Source organism: Chionomys nivalis, chromosome 5, assembly GCF_950005125.1.
Source record: "Chionomys nivalis chromosome 5, mChiNiv1.1, whole genome shotgun sequence".
Classification (NCBI taxonomy): domain Eukaryota; kingdom Metazoa; phylum Chordata; class Mammalia; order Rodentia; family Cricetidae; genus Chionomys; species Chionomys nivalis.
In genome coordinates, this window is record NC_080090.1 from 52,775,284 (window position 1) to 52,790,970 (window position 15,687).

General features: G+C 42.3%; 1 long non-coding RNA gene across 1 annotated transcript in view; it reads right to left on the reverse strand.

Moving 5' to 3' along the window:
- The window catches only part of LOC130874237 (uncharacterized), a 37,410-nt gene extending 27,312 nt beyond the window's left edge, over positions 1 to 10,098 (reverse strand). The window contains exon 1 of the long non-coding RNA XR_009057119.1: positions 10,036 to 10,098. This is a non-coding gene — a long non-coding RNA (uncharacterized LOC130874237). The remainder of the gene's footprint in view (positions 1 to 10,035) is intronic.
- Positions 10,099 to 15,687: the final 5,589 nt, after the last annotated feature.

Genomic DNA, 15,687 nt, shown 5'->3' on the forward strand with positions numbered 1-15,687 from the left:
CCTTCTGGTACCTTGGCTAAAACTCGTATCAATCCCTTACAAGAAAATTGTCAGTAAAGCCTGACATCACTTTTCAAAGTGTCTAGAGCAGGAGTTGTGCCTTTATGTCCCTTGACGGCAGAGGTCAGACCACTCTGGCCACTGGCCACAATGAGATCACAGAGAATTGATTCATGAGGCCACTTATTACAAGAAATAAAATAGTTTTCACTTGAATAAGCCAAACCTCCTCGGACGTCTCTTTATTGTCGGACCCTGGCTGTGTTACAGGCTTTGTCTTATCAGACAAAGTGCCTGAACTTGGAATTAATGAGTAAGGAAAAGGGAATGTTGCATTGGTACGGTTGGCGGCAATGTCACGGACCTTGCCTGCACAGCAGAAGAAGCTTTCAGGGACGATTTTATCCCTATTGTCATTTGAAGCCCGGGTATAGGTAAGCCCAAGATCACAAGATGAAAAAAGCCAGAATTATGCAAGTGACATGACTTGGGAGATGCATTGTGTAATGAGGCAGAGAATGGGATAAAACACAGTACTGCTTACTTGTTTATTCCCGATATGGTAGCCTTTGTGGGTGGTGGGGGAGGGGCGTGGAGGGGAGAAAATATCAGGCTCAGGACAAATGGAAACTAGACGTGGAGGGGAGTAGAAAGCTGTCATAGACGTAAACTAGCACAGATTCTGGCTTACACCGCGCTTTATCACACATGACTGTTGGGACTGGATCAACCCGAAGAGACAAACAGTTGAATCGGCTTCCACTACTATAATAAAATAGTTCCATTCAGCATGGGGAATGCCCATTGTTCCTCCATCTTCTACCCTCGGGCCCATTTCCTATGTTTAATACGTGTCTTTTCCAAGACCTCCAGGGAAACCGAAAATAATCTTTAAATAAATGAATTTGGAGTCAGGGATTTCACTCAGTGGGAGAGCACGAGCGTCACAAGTGCGCACCAGGCCCTCGGTTAGGTCCTCAGCATTGAACCAAGAGAGGAGGACAAGGGAGAAGTTACACAGTGAAATCCTTAGTGTGATTCTTGTTATCTGATCGACACTTTAATGTGCTAGCACGCTACTCAGGAGGAAACGTCATAAGCACATGTGTGCTGCCCAACATCTCTGGATGACTTCTGGGATGAAAATCAACAGTGTAAGTTACTGAGTTAATACGCAGAGCCTTGTGTAGACCAGCAACCCAGGCTTTTCCTGCCCATACCTCCAAAGGTCTGTGGGTTACAGGTCCTCCATGTACGAGTCAGACAACATAGCAGCATGCAAGTTCACGTACAGCTAACTGAACTCTTCTATTTATAAAATTACCTAGACTGAAGTATTTGAGTTTGTTTGTTTCTGAATGAAGAATTTGATTCAGAATGCAGAGAAAAGCCTAACACTGGTAAGATAGAGGTGGTTGCTGTACCACACCTCTCACATAAATGTATTTGAGACAGGGTCTCACCATGTAGCTCTGACTGTCCTAGAACTCACTTTGTAGATGATGCTAACCTCATACTCACAGAGATCCACCTGCCTCTGCCTCCCAGTTCTGGGATTAATAATGTGTATCACCACCTCCAGTCTTCTTAGGAATGATTGATATATGTTTGCAACTGAGACCTTCTTTGGGAACTGTCCTCTCTCACAGAGCAGACTAGATTATAAGCATAATCTTGAAGTTTTATTCCAGTGGTTAGCCAACATTTGTCTTGGAATGGCATGATAGTAAATAGTATATATTCTGTACATAATATGGATATTTTCACAATTGTTCAACATTCCCAGTATGGTGGAAGAATAATCATACATGCTATATACAAATGACAAATGGCCATGATCTAATAAATCTTTATTTCCAAAATTACATGGTAAAAAACTTTAATCCTTAAGCTGTAGTTTGCTAGCTTTTCTTCTGTCTTCTAAAAACTTAAGGTTTAGAAAATTAACATTTGGGATTATAGCAATAATAATCAACTTAACCTGATTGTCCTCTTTACTTACCTAATGATTAGATGAGTAACTATTTCTCTTTATGAGTTTGTGAAGGACAAATTGAGAAATCCTACAAGAGTTAAGTTAGCTTGGAGTGGATGTTATTCAGGGACAGGATATTTGCCTAGTGTGGCTAAGACCCTGAGTTCAATCTCTAATACATATATATATACCACACACACACACACACGCTAGATTGTTTTTATTAGGCCTGTTTAGTTAACTAGGCCTAGAAGCAAATTAATAGAAGGAATATATAGAAGTCCTCTGCTATAAATTAGAACTCCTTCAAGTGTTTATGTTAACACAGTCATGATGGCAAATGAGGACACACATTGGTGATGATGTAGAGGGAGAATATCATTTCCTCTCTGTTGATAGGTATAGCCACTGTGGAAGTCACTTTGGAAGAGCCTTTAAAAACTAGCAGCAGAAATGACGTAAGACATCTACATCACTCCTAAACATAATGTCCAGAAGATTCAACATCCTACCACAGAGATATGTGCACACACAAATCCTTTCCTGCTTTTATTCACAATAGCCAGGAAATGTAACCAGCCTAGATGTCAATCAACTGATGAATAATGAAAATAGTGTGTGTGTGTGTGTGTGTGTGTGTGTGTAATTTATTCAGTTGTAGGGAAAATTAAATTTGTAGGAAAATTATTGAAACTGTAAAATACTATACTGAGTGAGGTAACCCTGGACCAGACAGAGAAAAGCTACATACATGTTCATTTCTCATACACAGACTGACTTCCATGACTTTTTTTTTTTAAGATTTATTCATCTATTATGTATACAGTGTTCTGGCTGCATGTATGCCTGCATGCCAGAAGAGGGCATCAGATTTCATTATGGATGGTTGTAAGCAAACATGTAGTTACTGGGAATTGAACTCAGGACCTCTGGAAGGGCAGTCAATGCTCTTAACCTCTGAGCCATCTCTCCAACCTTTCTATGACTTCTTAGGGTAGCATGTTCAACTTGGAGTGTGCTAGAGGCCAGGAAGATAGACAAAGGTTCATTATAAGGGATGAGGACAATAAGACCTTAGAGGAGGAATAGTAGAACAGAGATGAGATAAAAATGGAAAAGGCAGTTCTAGAGCTGGAAAGGCTTAAATCTTTCCATGGAGGGAATTATAGGGTAGGACAGAGGATTATAGGGTAGGTCATAGGGGAGGAACCAACACTAAGCATGTATGAAAAAGGTATATAGGGATACACCTCATATGCTTATTATAAATATGTTTAAGAAAAAAGTGACCATGGCTAGTCTGCCAACGTGGATAATGTTCCTCTCAGAAGACATTAACTATTTAGCAAAAATCCCAATGCCAACTGTGAAATAGCTACCTATAGTTACTTGTCAGGGAGTCCCCAAGACCCCTAAAACAATACGGGTTATTGCTATTGCTCTTAGTTGCCCACCAGAGCTTTATGGTAAGACTCTATTGCTGAAAACATCCTACACTTCAGCCACAGGAAATGGATAAATAAATCTGGAGCTGAACTGGAAGCTTCCTCCCTGCTAGATAGCTTTCATAGCACCAGAAGGTTGCTATACTGGCTGCTGGACATGAAAATTCATCAATAGTCTTACAAAGCTATAAACCATGGAAGTTACAAAAACAACCCACCAGGTAAGAAGTGCTCACTTGGTGTGATAATGGCATGAAAGCTAGGGAGGCCACCAAACACTCTCTGTTTGCCTATGCAGCCTGCTCCACAAAAGAAAACTCAGAACCGACTCTGGAAACCTCATAAAGAGCTAGTAGCTGGAAAGGTTGTCTGTCCTTAACGTGAACCTTCTACTATCTTTTTTCTAAGTGGGTTCAGACTGCTTTCTATATTATCGCGTTTATATCCACAGGTGAACATTGCTCTTAGCCTTCTTCAGAGAATGTTACTGCAGTGGGCATCACTTATGCTGAGACACATAACTGGTCAAAGTGCTAAAGATAAAGAACTGTGGAGTGCTCATCTTGAAATGAGACACCTATATTATCCCCTCCGAAGCTCAGGAAACATCATAGAAGAGGATCTGGAAAGAATCTGCAGCTATAACATTGGGTAGAATGCGGTGAAGCACATCTTCAAGACACAGCAAGACCATGACTCTCATGAACTCACTGCAACTGTTGCCACCCACACATGATTGTGTAGGATTGGGCCCATCAACCTTTCATTGTCAAAGCAGAATGGTCTCCTGTGGTCTCACCCCTCCCTGAAGAATCTGTCGATAGTCAATGATTAGTGGCAGAAAGAGAGTCACCTTTTTGTTTGGTATAGCTGCTGGTAAGTTGCCCAGGTTTCAAGAAATAACCTCCTACCTATGTCTGTGAAAACAACTGTGATCAAACTCAATAGATCACACAAACAAAAAGAAAAATAGGTAGGAAAGTGGTGTGTTGGAAAGAAGAAATTTTCAGAAGAAAATCAGAGGATGAGAGGAGGATAATATAAGTGGAAATAACAAAAAATTATTCTACATATTAAGAAACTGCTGAAAATTATTAATAAGTAAAAACATGGACTTTTATATTAAATCTAAATAAATAAATAAAAGGTAGGTGATATAAAAAGGCAGGTATATATAAATTAGGTAGGTGATAGATATAAATAGATGATTGATAAGTGATAGATACATAGCCTATAGATAGGTGGTAGATGATAGATAGATAGATAGATAGATAGATAGATAGATAGATAGATAGATAGATAGATAGATGATAGATAGATTCATATATCTTCTGCCATAAGAAGCTTGTATTCCAGGAAAAGAAGGATGAGATTTTCCTGTTTTCCATATCATTTTGCTTTTCTTACTTGACAAGATTTGCTAAGACTAACTCCTATTCGAATCCCTTTTTCAATATGCAGGTCAAGTTCTGCCTGCCATGCCCACCTTTGGTGAGTTTGTGCATCACTAAGCCACTGTCTTGCTCCCCCTGTCTGCCAGTGCTTCACCCCTTCTTCTTCTTTTTTTTTTACTTTTTTTTTATTCTTTTTTAATTAAAATTTCCAACTGCTCCCCGTTTCCCATTTCCCTCCCCCTCCTCCCACATATTGCCCCCTCCCCCCGCTCCCCTCCCCCTATCCCCACTCCACTTCTCCTCCCCCTAGTCCACTCCCCCTCCCTCTCGATACTGAAGAGCAGTCCAAATTCCCTGCTCTACAGGAAGACCAAGGTCCTCCCACTTCTATCTAGGTCCAGGAAGGTGAGCATCCAAACAGGCTACGCTCCCACAAAGCCAGTTCATGTATTAGGATCGAAACCTAGTGCCATTGTCCTTGGCTTCTCATCAGCCTTCATTGTCCGCCTTGTTCAGAGAGTCCAGTTTCAACCCATGCTTATTCAGTCTCAGTCCAGCTGGCACCCCTTCTTCTTATCCAGAATGAATGACAGTGTTTAAATGAAGAATAAAGATAATGGTAGTTAGTATTACTAAGATCGTTGTCTCTTCCAGAGATCTTGAATACCCTTTGTCCTTACTGAGAATGTCTACTGGTATAAACCCCAATAAAACAGTTGTACCCTGTCTATATGAACTCTTTCAACTCTTTTCTCCCAGAGAAATATACTAATACTGAACATAAGAATTAGCTTTGGCTGGAATCTTAAGAGATCTGAATTCTATTCTTAACTATGCTGTTGGGTTACATGACATTGGATATGTTTTTCTCTGTTCTGACTTCATTTTCTCACATATAAAATACATTTGCTACACTAAGTTTCCTTGGTGTGCCTTCTAGATGCTTAACAGTGTCACAAGCAACATCACTAATCAACCATCTTGATGTCAATGACCTTTGCCAAGCACCAGAAATTTCCTGGAATCCCGGAAGAACATGACCACTAAAGTCAGGCCTCTTTTACCCTTCCCCAGAATTCCAGCTCTATTTTTCAGCTGGGAATCTTCAGCTTGGTGGAAATTGTGTCACTTCAGTAGAAACAGCACAGGCTTAGATGTCAGAAGCTAGGGTCATCCTTGTGGATTCCTGGGAATGTTTCTAGAACCAAGTTTCTTGCTAACTCCATAATGGCTCCCTCAATCAAGCTATCTCTTCCCTTGTTCTCATCTGTCCTTCCTCCATCTTGACTATTCCATTCTCTCAAGTTCTCCTCAACCCTCCCCTTCTCCCCTCCTCTTCCTCTTCTCTCCTCCTCTTCCCCTTCTCCCCTAAGCAATAGAGGAGAGGGTGCCCTGTATTCAGACTGATGATTATCTTAACTATCACCATAGAACCTTCGTCCAACTACAGATGGAAACAGAGGCAGAAACCCACAGTGGAGCACTGGACTGAGCTCCCAAGGTCCAGCTGAAGAGTAGAAGGAATGAGAATATGAGCAATGAGGTTAAGACCATGAAGGGTTCATCCACTGAAACAGTTTACCTGAGCTAATGGGAGCTCACCAACTCTAGATGGACTGGGAAGGAAAAAGCGTAGGACCAAACTAGTCCCTCTGAATGTGGTTGACAGTTGTATGGCTGGAGCAGACTGCGGGGCCACTGGCAGTGGCACTGGGATTTATCTCTACTGCATGTACTGACTTTTTGTAATCCTATTCTCTTTGAATGTATACCTCGTTCAGCCTAGATGTAGTAGGGAGGGCCTTGGACCTTCCACAAAGCAAAGTGCCTTACCCTCTGTTAGGATTAAAGGGGAGTGGGGTGGGGTGGGATGGTGTGTGGAGGAATGGGAGGAGGAGAGGGAACGGGAATTTGGATTGGTATTTTTTTTTATCTAAAAAAAAAAAAAAAAAAAAAAAACAGTCAGGAGCTAGAATGCTTGTGTGACTTCTCTGTGATATGAAGTCCTTGCTCTCAGAAGGAAGCATCCTCCACACTAAAGCCCTGGGCAATAATGGTCCCTTAGTCCTTTTGGTATATCTACTTGGGAGAAATGAACCAGTTGTTGGACAGGAGTGAATCTCTATGGGGCCAAAATAAGAAACTGTTAGCCCCTTCTGAGTCATAGGGACACACGAGAAGGGAGCTGTGGCAGAATAGCTCATCAGCCAAGGAGGGGGTGGGTAGAAAAACGGAAACCCAGAGAGTACTAGCAGGGGAATACAAAAGACTTTAATAGAGCAATGATTTAAAACTATATGCCTTTTTAGGGAAAGCAGATTGAAATTCCACAGAGCTTCAATTTTCCTCTAAATGCTTGTGATTTCAGAGACTCCCTGGGGTACATGCTTCCTCTGGAGAACTTGCAGCTTGATAGAAGTCATGCCCCACCTGCTGCAGAGGGAGATGCTGTGTATGCAGGGACAGACCAGGGCAACCCCACACCATCATGAAGGAAAACCAGCCCATACTTCTGAAAGGCAGGACACAGCCACAAGACCACGGACAAGCTCCATGGGAGGTTTCTAAGCTTTCTGTGTTCCAGACACTCTCCCTTTCATGGCAGTCGTCAAGGCAACAGAGAATCAAAGGACAATTGGCATCAGCCTAACGGAACGTCTTAACCTTCACCTACCAACTACAGGCACTAACGATGTCCTCTAGGGCCTGGCAACAACATCCAAGATCTAACCCCAGATGCAAAGACAGCAGGATGCAGAGACAAGTGTAGACCTCCCATGGCTTCTACAGACTGGGCCTCCCCATAGGCTCGTGAGGAATTTGGAACCCCCTAAGGTATTCTCAAGTAGAACGACCTGTAAAAATAATCTGCTATTTTTATCCATTCTTGTAATTTGAATTTAGGTACCAGCTGAAGTACCTGCCAGCCAAGGAGCTTCAGAAAATGAAGTTTTGTTTCCAAAATAGACTGATCATTCCTAATGTTTTCCTTCTTTCTAACTTTGAACCCTGTGAACATTCAGATTAAAGTGGACCCGATATCATGGACCCCTGTCCTGAGTAAAGCGGATGCTTTCAAATTTGCCATACTGTGAACAAGGCGGGAGAAATACAGTTTCCTCACAGGAGACTAGTTCCAGAACCCTAGCAGAGAAGACAGTCCACAGATGTTCACAGTCCTTGAGGGAAATTGCAAAGCGTATATCTGTGAATTTCCTCTCAGATACCCTAAACCACCTCTAGATGACTTCAAGCACCTGATACAGTATAAATGCTAAGGGCACATTTTTCTATGCTATTACTTAAGTAATAGCAGAAAAAGTATCTGTACATATTAGCTATAGATATGATGTTGTCTTCCAATTCTTTTCAAACAGTCACTGGTGACACTCCATTCTTCTGTGGGTGAACTCAGAGAGAGGCTGGGCTGCATTCACACTGCGGTGCACGCCAATGCAGCTCTTGGGTGGGAAGCTTGGCCTTCTGTAGCCTGAGTACAAGAGAACTGTGTGTTTTTGTGAGTGTTGGGAAGAACCGCAAGATGCACCTTATTTGCTGTCTTCAAAGTGGAAACAAGCTGGGGAAATCTTACAATTAATTAAATATTAAAGCAAACAATTTGCTTTTAATTCATCTGTGTGATCTATGTACCCACTAGGAGGTGCCATGATGTATAGGTTATATTTGTTTTGTTTTTCGTTTCAGTAACAAAGACCATTGGAGGCAAGGCCAGAGGTGCCAAGAGGCTCGCTCCCCCTATTTGCTGACTCATGACCAACATAAGTCATTCCTTTAAAACACCATCTTTATTCTGCCCAACACTCAGCTATTATTTTTTTAAACTCTTACCTCACCTCTAGATTACACATTTCTAAAGGTCAGGAACAAAGTCTAAACCATTTTTGAAGCCCTCATCCATAGAGTTTCTTATGTATATTCTTCATGAATTTACTCAGCAAACACGGGCTTGACACATACTAGGCCAGGACTTGTACTGATACTTGAGACGCGATGGTAAATATGATAGATAGCCTCTGCTTCGCTGCTGTGCTTTCTAATGAAACAAACAAATGAACTAATGATTGACATTAGGATGGAAGCAAGACATAGTAACTAACAGTCACAGCTCATGTTTCTTGAGTGTTCCAGAAACCACCAAAGACTCCCATACTTCATTTACATCAGCAAATTAAATTCTCACTGACTCCATGACCTGGTCTAATATGTTCCATTTTCCCCATCTTACAAATGAGGGAATTAAGAAGCAGAAGGGATTTTGGTAATTTACAGATGTCTCAATGCTAGCCATATCAAGGCTGACCCTAAACAAAGGCAAATCAGACTGTTATGTTTTCCAGCCTCTAGAAAGCATGAAGGGACCCATTAGGGTGGGGGGTGGGGGCGGTGAAAGCCTTTCTGCAGAGACATTTGAACAAACACCACAGACAAAATGCAGTGGCATGAAAGTCCCTTGGTATACACAGATGTGGTACACACAGATGTGGTAAGCACACCTTATCTGAGGCCCTACTGTCTGACCCATGAAGGAAGTTACCGAATGAAAAGATCTGTCAAAAAAGAGCTTCAGGGAGCTGGAGAGGTGGCTTAGCAGTTAACAACACTGGCTGCTCTTCCAGAGGACCTGGATTCAATTCCCAGCACCCACACGGCAGCTCACAGCTGTCTGTAACTCCAGTTCCAGCACATCTGATACCTTCACACACATAAAATAAAGTTGAATAAATTATGGGGGAAAAGGGGAGCTTCAAATAACAGACCTAGAGATCTAACTTTTTAGCCCAGGCTTTCGCACACTGTTCTTCCTGGTGTCTGTCTTTCCCTCCCTATGAAAAGTAATTGCTAACAAACATACATCTGATGGGCCCCAGGGCTCAGTGAAGATTTTCTCATCAAATCAGCCCCTTTCATGATCAGCTCCTGTCAGACCTCGGTTTGTTGTTATGAAGTCTGTCCCCCCAGCATGACATGGCCATTGTCATCTTGAAATAGATACAGCTGTGGTCACTCACACAGACCTTCACAAGATCGTGCCCAGTAACATAATCCCCTTGTGGAAGTAAGGGAGAGGATGCAGTCCCCACAGCACCCCAAGATGGATGATCAGCTAAATTACCAAGAGGGAGTGTGGTATGCTGAGACAGTACAGGTCTCTTCTTCAGTGGCCAAGCTGCTGCTAAGTTACTGGTAAGTTAGCCCTTACCTGTGCTCCTTCTAAGTCACCCCAATGGAGTCATTGGTTCACCAACGTATACTTAGGTGCATTTTCTTTGTTCTGTTGTTGTCCTGACCATCTGGGGTGCATAGAAACAGAGTCCCCAGGAAAAGCCAAGCAACAGTTGCTCCAAAAGAACACACATGGGCTGTGTTTGGCAGTTTGGTTTCCCTTGGAAAAGCGCCACGGTGGGTACCAGCACTACAGCGAGGAAGGTACAGCAGGAATGGGCCACTTAGCCCAGGTCTCAAAGAATTACAAACTTTGGAGTCTGATACACCTGGGTTAAAACTCACCTTCCACAACAATTCCATGTTCCACCCAGAACAAGAGAAAGCAGCGTAGAATCTGTAGGAGCCAGCTTCCTCATCAAAAAAGTGAGGTGAATGGAAGTTCATTTGCCACACTGTGCTTAGAATGAGGTCAGTGGATACATTCACACGACAAAGAAAGCTGTGATGGATACAGAAAGCAGAGGAATGAGTGGTGTTCCTTTCTCTGGCCCCTGCCATCTGAGGGTCCGTGAGTCTCTGCATCTGAAGGAAAACAAACACAAGTGACCACAAAGGCCACCAAGGAGAGAAGAAGAGCAAAGGTGAGGTTCTCCACTGTCTTTTATATCTCTGATGAAACACGTGGGCACCCAAGTCATTTGTGCCCCCATTTCAGGATTTCAAATAATTCCTAAAACGTTCTGCAGGTTCTTCTCCTCCATGGGGTAGCAGCAGGTATCAATAATTACACATTACCTTATCTGCTTCACACAACAACCAAGTAAGAGAAGCCAAATCATTCTCTTTGCAGGTAGGAATATTATTTAGGTTAACTGTACACTCGGTGCAAATTAGAAATAAGTCTTGACTGTGTTGAGCCAGTGGAACAGCCATGGCTGCTTCTGCTATCATGTGGCCTGAGTTACCCTGGCTGCTATATTGTGATTTTTCAAATAAAGAGACTAAGACTTAGGTCTGAGATCCTTCTTATCTGAATCCAAAGCCTATGCTTCCTCACCCTTACTATCTTATGAACTAGATGCCCATTGCTCTGACAAACTACTTAAGACACCCCACCGACCTCAGGGAATGCTTTACTGTGGCCCAGAGTCTCAGCTGTCTCCACTTACAGTCATTTGACTATATAGCCCTGTGGCAACTCAGTACCTCACTGTGGGGACATATAACAGAAGAGGCCTGTTTGATTCTTGGAAGACAGAAAGCAAAAGAGAAATGAAGAGACAAGATCAGGGTCCCAATGCCCACTTCAACAGCACATTCCCAATGACCTAACTTTCGTCCACTTGCCCATTTCTATCAAAAGTTAGTAGCTGGTAACAAAACTTAATTTATTGGTCCTGAGAGTTCTCTCATCGCAACCTTAGAGCAGTTATCCTAGATGAAAACACCAGGTAATAATATATTTGCATTAAGGAGCAATATTTCTGGAAGAGTGTGAGGTTTGAAAGAGTGCATCTGCGATGCCTGTGGGTCAAGAGCTTCCACAGTTCAGGACCTTAGCTGGGCCCTGGGAAAAGTCACAGGCAGAAGATGACTCTATTTATTATACCTCCCCTCTGGCAGCATGGAAGCTGGCTGCAGGCAAAGGGAGAGGCCGTGGCTGAAGGCAGAGGAATGGCAGGTGGCACGGATCAGCAAATTAGCAGCAATGTCAAGAGAGTTTCTTTGGGGAGCTCTCAGAGTAGCCATGAACAACATCCCCCTTCCGTTTCTGAGTTTGGAATCAATGAGAGGAGAACTAGGCATGTGGGAACTAAAACATCAACTTTACAAAAAGCTGGATTAGAAGATGTCAGTTGGCCCACAAAAAAACAACAGGATGGATAGTAATTTATACAAGAATTAAGCATATTCATAAAAGTAGACAGACAGCTTCGGGCTCCCCCGTCACTTCCTGAGGAGTCAAGGTTTATTCTAGGAACCCAGTCCAGGCAGCCAAAATACACACCCTTCATAAAGACTGGATGAAGCTCTCACCACTAGCTCCTCCCCCATCCTCAGGCACCCCACTCCTACCCAAAGCTCTGGACAAGCACACAAAGACCAACTTTTCTTTCCTGCCTCAGCCAATCAAAAAGAGATTAAAAGGAGAGAACAGGGTTCTGTCTGGTTCTGTGAATCTATGCAACTTTTAACATTATCACTCAGAACAAAGGTTTCCTTGTAGTGCGGCCTATCAGCGGCTGCCAGAGTGTTCCCTGAGTGTTCACAGAAGGCAAAATATGAAGGCCCAACCACTCATTGTGTATTCCCTTGATGCATACGTAGGGACAAAGATGGTTATAACAAGCTCTCCAGAGCCTAAGGAACCGGAGGTTAAGGAAAGGATTTGACCCACAGTGGCACAAGGCCCGGGTTATGAACCAACTCTAAAGAAAAGTTCTTAGCCAGAACACAACCCATTGGAACAAACAGAAAAGAAAGACATTTTGAAATCTTTTTGATTTATGACCCACTGTAGGACATTGAGACATTATTTAAGATCAATATATGTGCCTGCTGGTAGCCCACTGGAGCTGTTGATGCTGCCTTACGCTGTGAAGGTGGTCAGCCCAACCCAAAACATACTATCTGTGTCCTGTTGGTACAGGCAATAAAGCCAGAAGTAGCCATCCATCTCCCTGAAAATGGTGCTGGTTACTCCAGCCCTTAGAGAGCTGACCCAAGGAGAAGGACGCAAGGAAAGGACGGACTGTAGCTTGCCTCTGTGTTCCCATTTGAGATGCCTTATAGCACCATCATTCTCCAATTCACCTTCTTTATGGATTAATACAGAGTAGCTTTGGGTCATTCGCACATTCACAGCAAAACATCCTCAACACATTTCTCCTAATGCTGAAACAATTGGAATGTCTACAAAGGCAAACTCAAGTCTGGACTGGTGTTCAGTCAATCACCATCTGCCAATTCATCCCATGCTAAATGATAGTGAAATGTAATGTATGGGATAAAACACTAGGTATTTCCTTTGTATAAAAATGCAAAATTGGAATTTCCTTGTCTTCAAAGGACTCCCTCCTTCCTAGGGGCAGGAGAAACACATAATCTACCTAGAAATTTACAACCCGGTCATATTTCTCTTCTTTTCAATCTAATGCATAGGCCATAAAACTCTCAGGTTTACGACTTTGAGCATCCTTCCCAATTCCTGAGTCACTATCGCTGCATAAATGTGTCCTCCTCTTCAAAACACACATACACACACACACATACACAAATATTCCCATAAATATTAGGATTTTTTTCTAAAAGTACTTTCTGAAGCCTAGATTAGTTCAGATTTCCCTACAATGAGATGTCGTGCAACCTCTGCTTCCCCTAGTATAATACTCATCACACAAGTCTATAACTATTTGTTTGATAGTTAGATTATAAGCACTATAAGTTATGGGTCTATGATTAACTCAGCCAAACCAAGCAGATAGAAATGCTAACTACTTTTTGTGTTCTCTAGTATGGGTGTGCAGATATAGCCGTCTGTCTTCATGAAAGTAATCTTGAATCTGGTTTGAGAGGAAAGTATAGTTAATAGAAAAGAGGATTTTGTGGATGTCTAGTAACTAATATTCCCAGTATTGGAGGCATTCTATAAATATTTGTTACAGAATATATTAAGTAATTAATGAGTGAAATTATTATGAAATAATCTAATATTTACCAGAGCAATGGTCTTAAACAAAGATCCAACCTGATTTCCCACTCTTAACTTTTACTCAGACAGATGAGTTAACTATTCTTAGTTACAAGAGTTTGCCAATATGCTCACAGGTACAATAGTGGCACAAATGTTAAAGGAGCAACCAATCACTTTCTGCTTGGATTTCAAGCCCACTCTGTAAGACAGAACTGATACATGATGCCGTTAACTAAGACCAAAACCCATATCACAGACCCTAGATGAGAACCTAATACTAGTGTTCTATTACTTGAACAAGATATTACACTACTTCCCTAAGTTCATATCTTTATAGGCAATGATTAGTGCATTCTTCAACCCTTACCAGAGAAGCTTCTTTTTGTAATAGATGGTGATTAATACAGTGACCCACAACTAGTCAATGTGCAAAAGGTACTTTGAAGTGCTCAACTCTAAATAGAATATTTGTATCACATTTCTTACCCTCAAGGTTCAGGGATAATTGCAGAAGAGGGAATGAAATACTATAAGAGCCAGAGGTAGTGGACATCTGCAGGGAAACAAGGTTTGCAGGGCATTTCAAGACCATTGTACACATGAACTCACAGCAATAGTGACTGCATGTATGAGACCCACCCAAGATCAAGACAATCAAACTCCCAGCCTGAGTAGAAGGGAGACTCACGAAGTCTCACCTCTAACTGAGAAGCTATTAACAACTAATGGGTGCTGGGCTGGGACATCCAGTTTTCTTCAGGGATGTGACCCCCAAGAGGCTAACCATGCTCCAATAGACAGTCCAACTCCGATAAACATGCAGAGAACGCTGAAAGAACTTATTAGGTTTAAACAAAGCACGTAAAAATAGGAGGGAAAAGAATTAGGAAACGGGGAGAAATTAGAGGACAGGCAATGGGGGCGGTGAACGTGATCAAAACATACTGTGTCCATATATGGTATCCCCATGTAAAATAAAGGAAAAATAAAATATAAAGAATATCCTTGCCTCAGAGAACCAAGATGGAGGTGACAGCAGCTGTGATGGTGGCCAAGGAGGACATGGAGCAGCAGGATCTGCTGGGGCCAGTGCTGGAGAACAGCGTCATCCTGTACTGCATCAAGGCTCAACTCAGAGCAGCTGTGCCTTTAGCATTAGATGAACAAGAAAAGGTAGAGAACAAAACTCTGTTGGTCAATAAGAGCTTGAAAAAGTCTTCAAATACAAAAGGCAGTCACCTAGTAGCTAGTCTCGCTACGGAATTTTTTCAGTTTTTAACTGTTGGCAATTTTCTATCCCAAAAGTAGTACATCTCAAGATCTTGAAGGTTAAAAGAAGTTAGCTGGAGATTTAGGTATCATTGAAACAGAAGGATTTTCTTACCCCCCCCCCCAAAAAAAAAGTCAAGCCTTTTTCTCATTTTCCAATTGTCCGTAATGCAGATTCTGGTCCATCCCTGAATGTCTAGTAGCAGAAAAGTGAGCCACTCCTACCTTCGCCTGGCTTTATTCCATGGCATATACAGCTGAAAGTATTAGTAAATACCTTTTGGATTCTGTGATCAAGAGCCTGACAAGAGAAACAGGTGTGATGGTGGATGGTTAACATTGTCAGCTTGACAAGACCTGGAGTCGCCATGGAGACAAGACTCTGGGCATATGTGTGAGGCAGTTTCTAGACTGTGTTACCTGAGGTGGGAAGATGCACCATGATGGTGGATGGTGTTGACCCATAGGATCCTGAGATGAGCAAAAAGAAGAAGTCGGGTGAGCTTCAACATTCATTTCTTCATACTGTGTTGATGGATGCAATGTGAACTAGCTATCTCTCACTCCTGCCACAGTGTCTCCCTTCCCATGATGGAGTGGCTGTGTGGGAGCAGTTCCCTGCAGAGCTTTACAGCAGTCAGGGGAAAATCAACCAGGGTGAGGTAAAGAATGAAACTCAGATCAGTCCAATTTTGGTACTGATGCTGGGTCAGGACTTCTAAA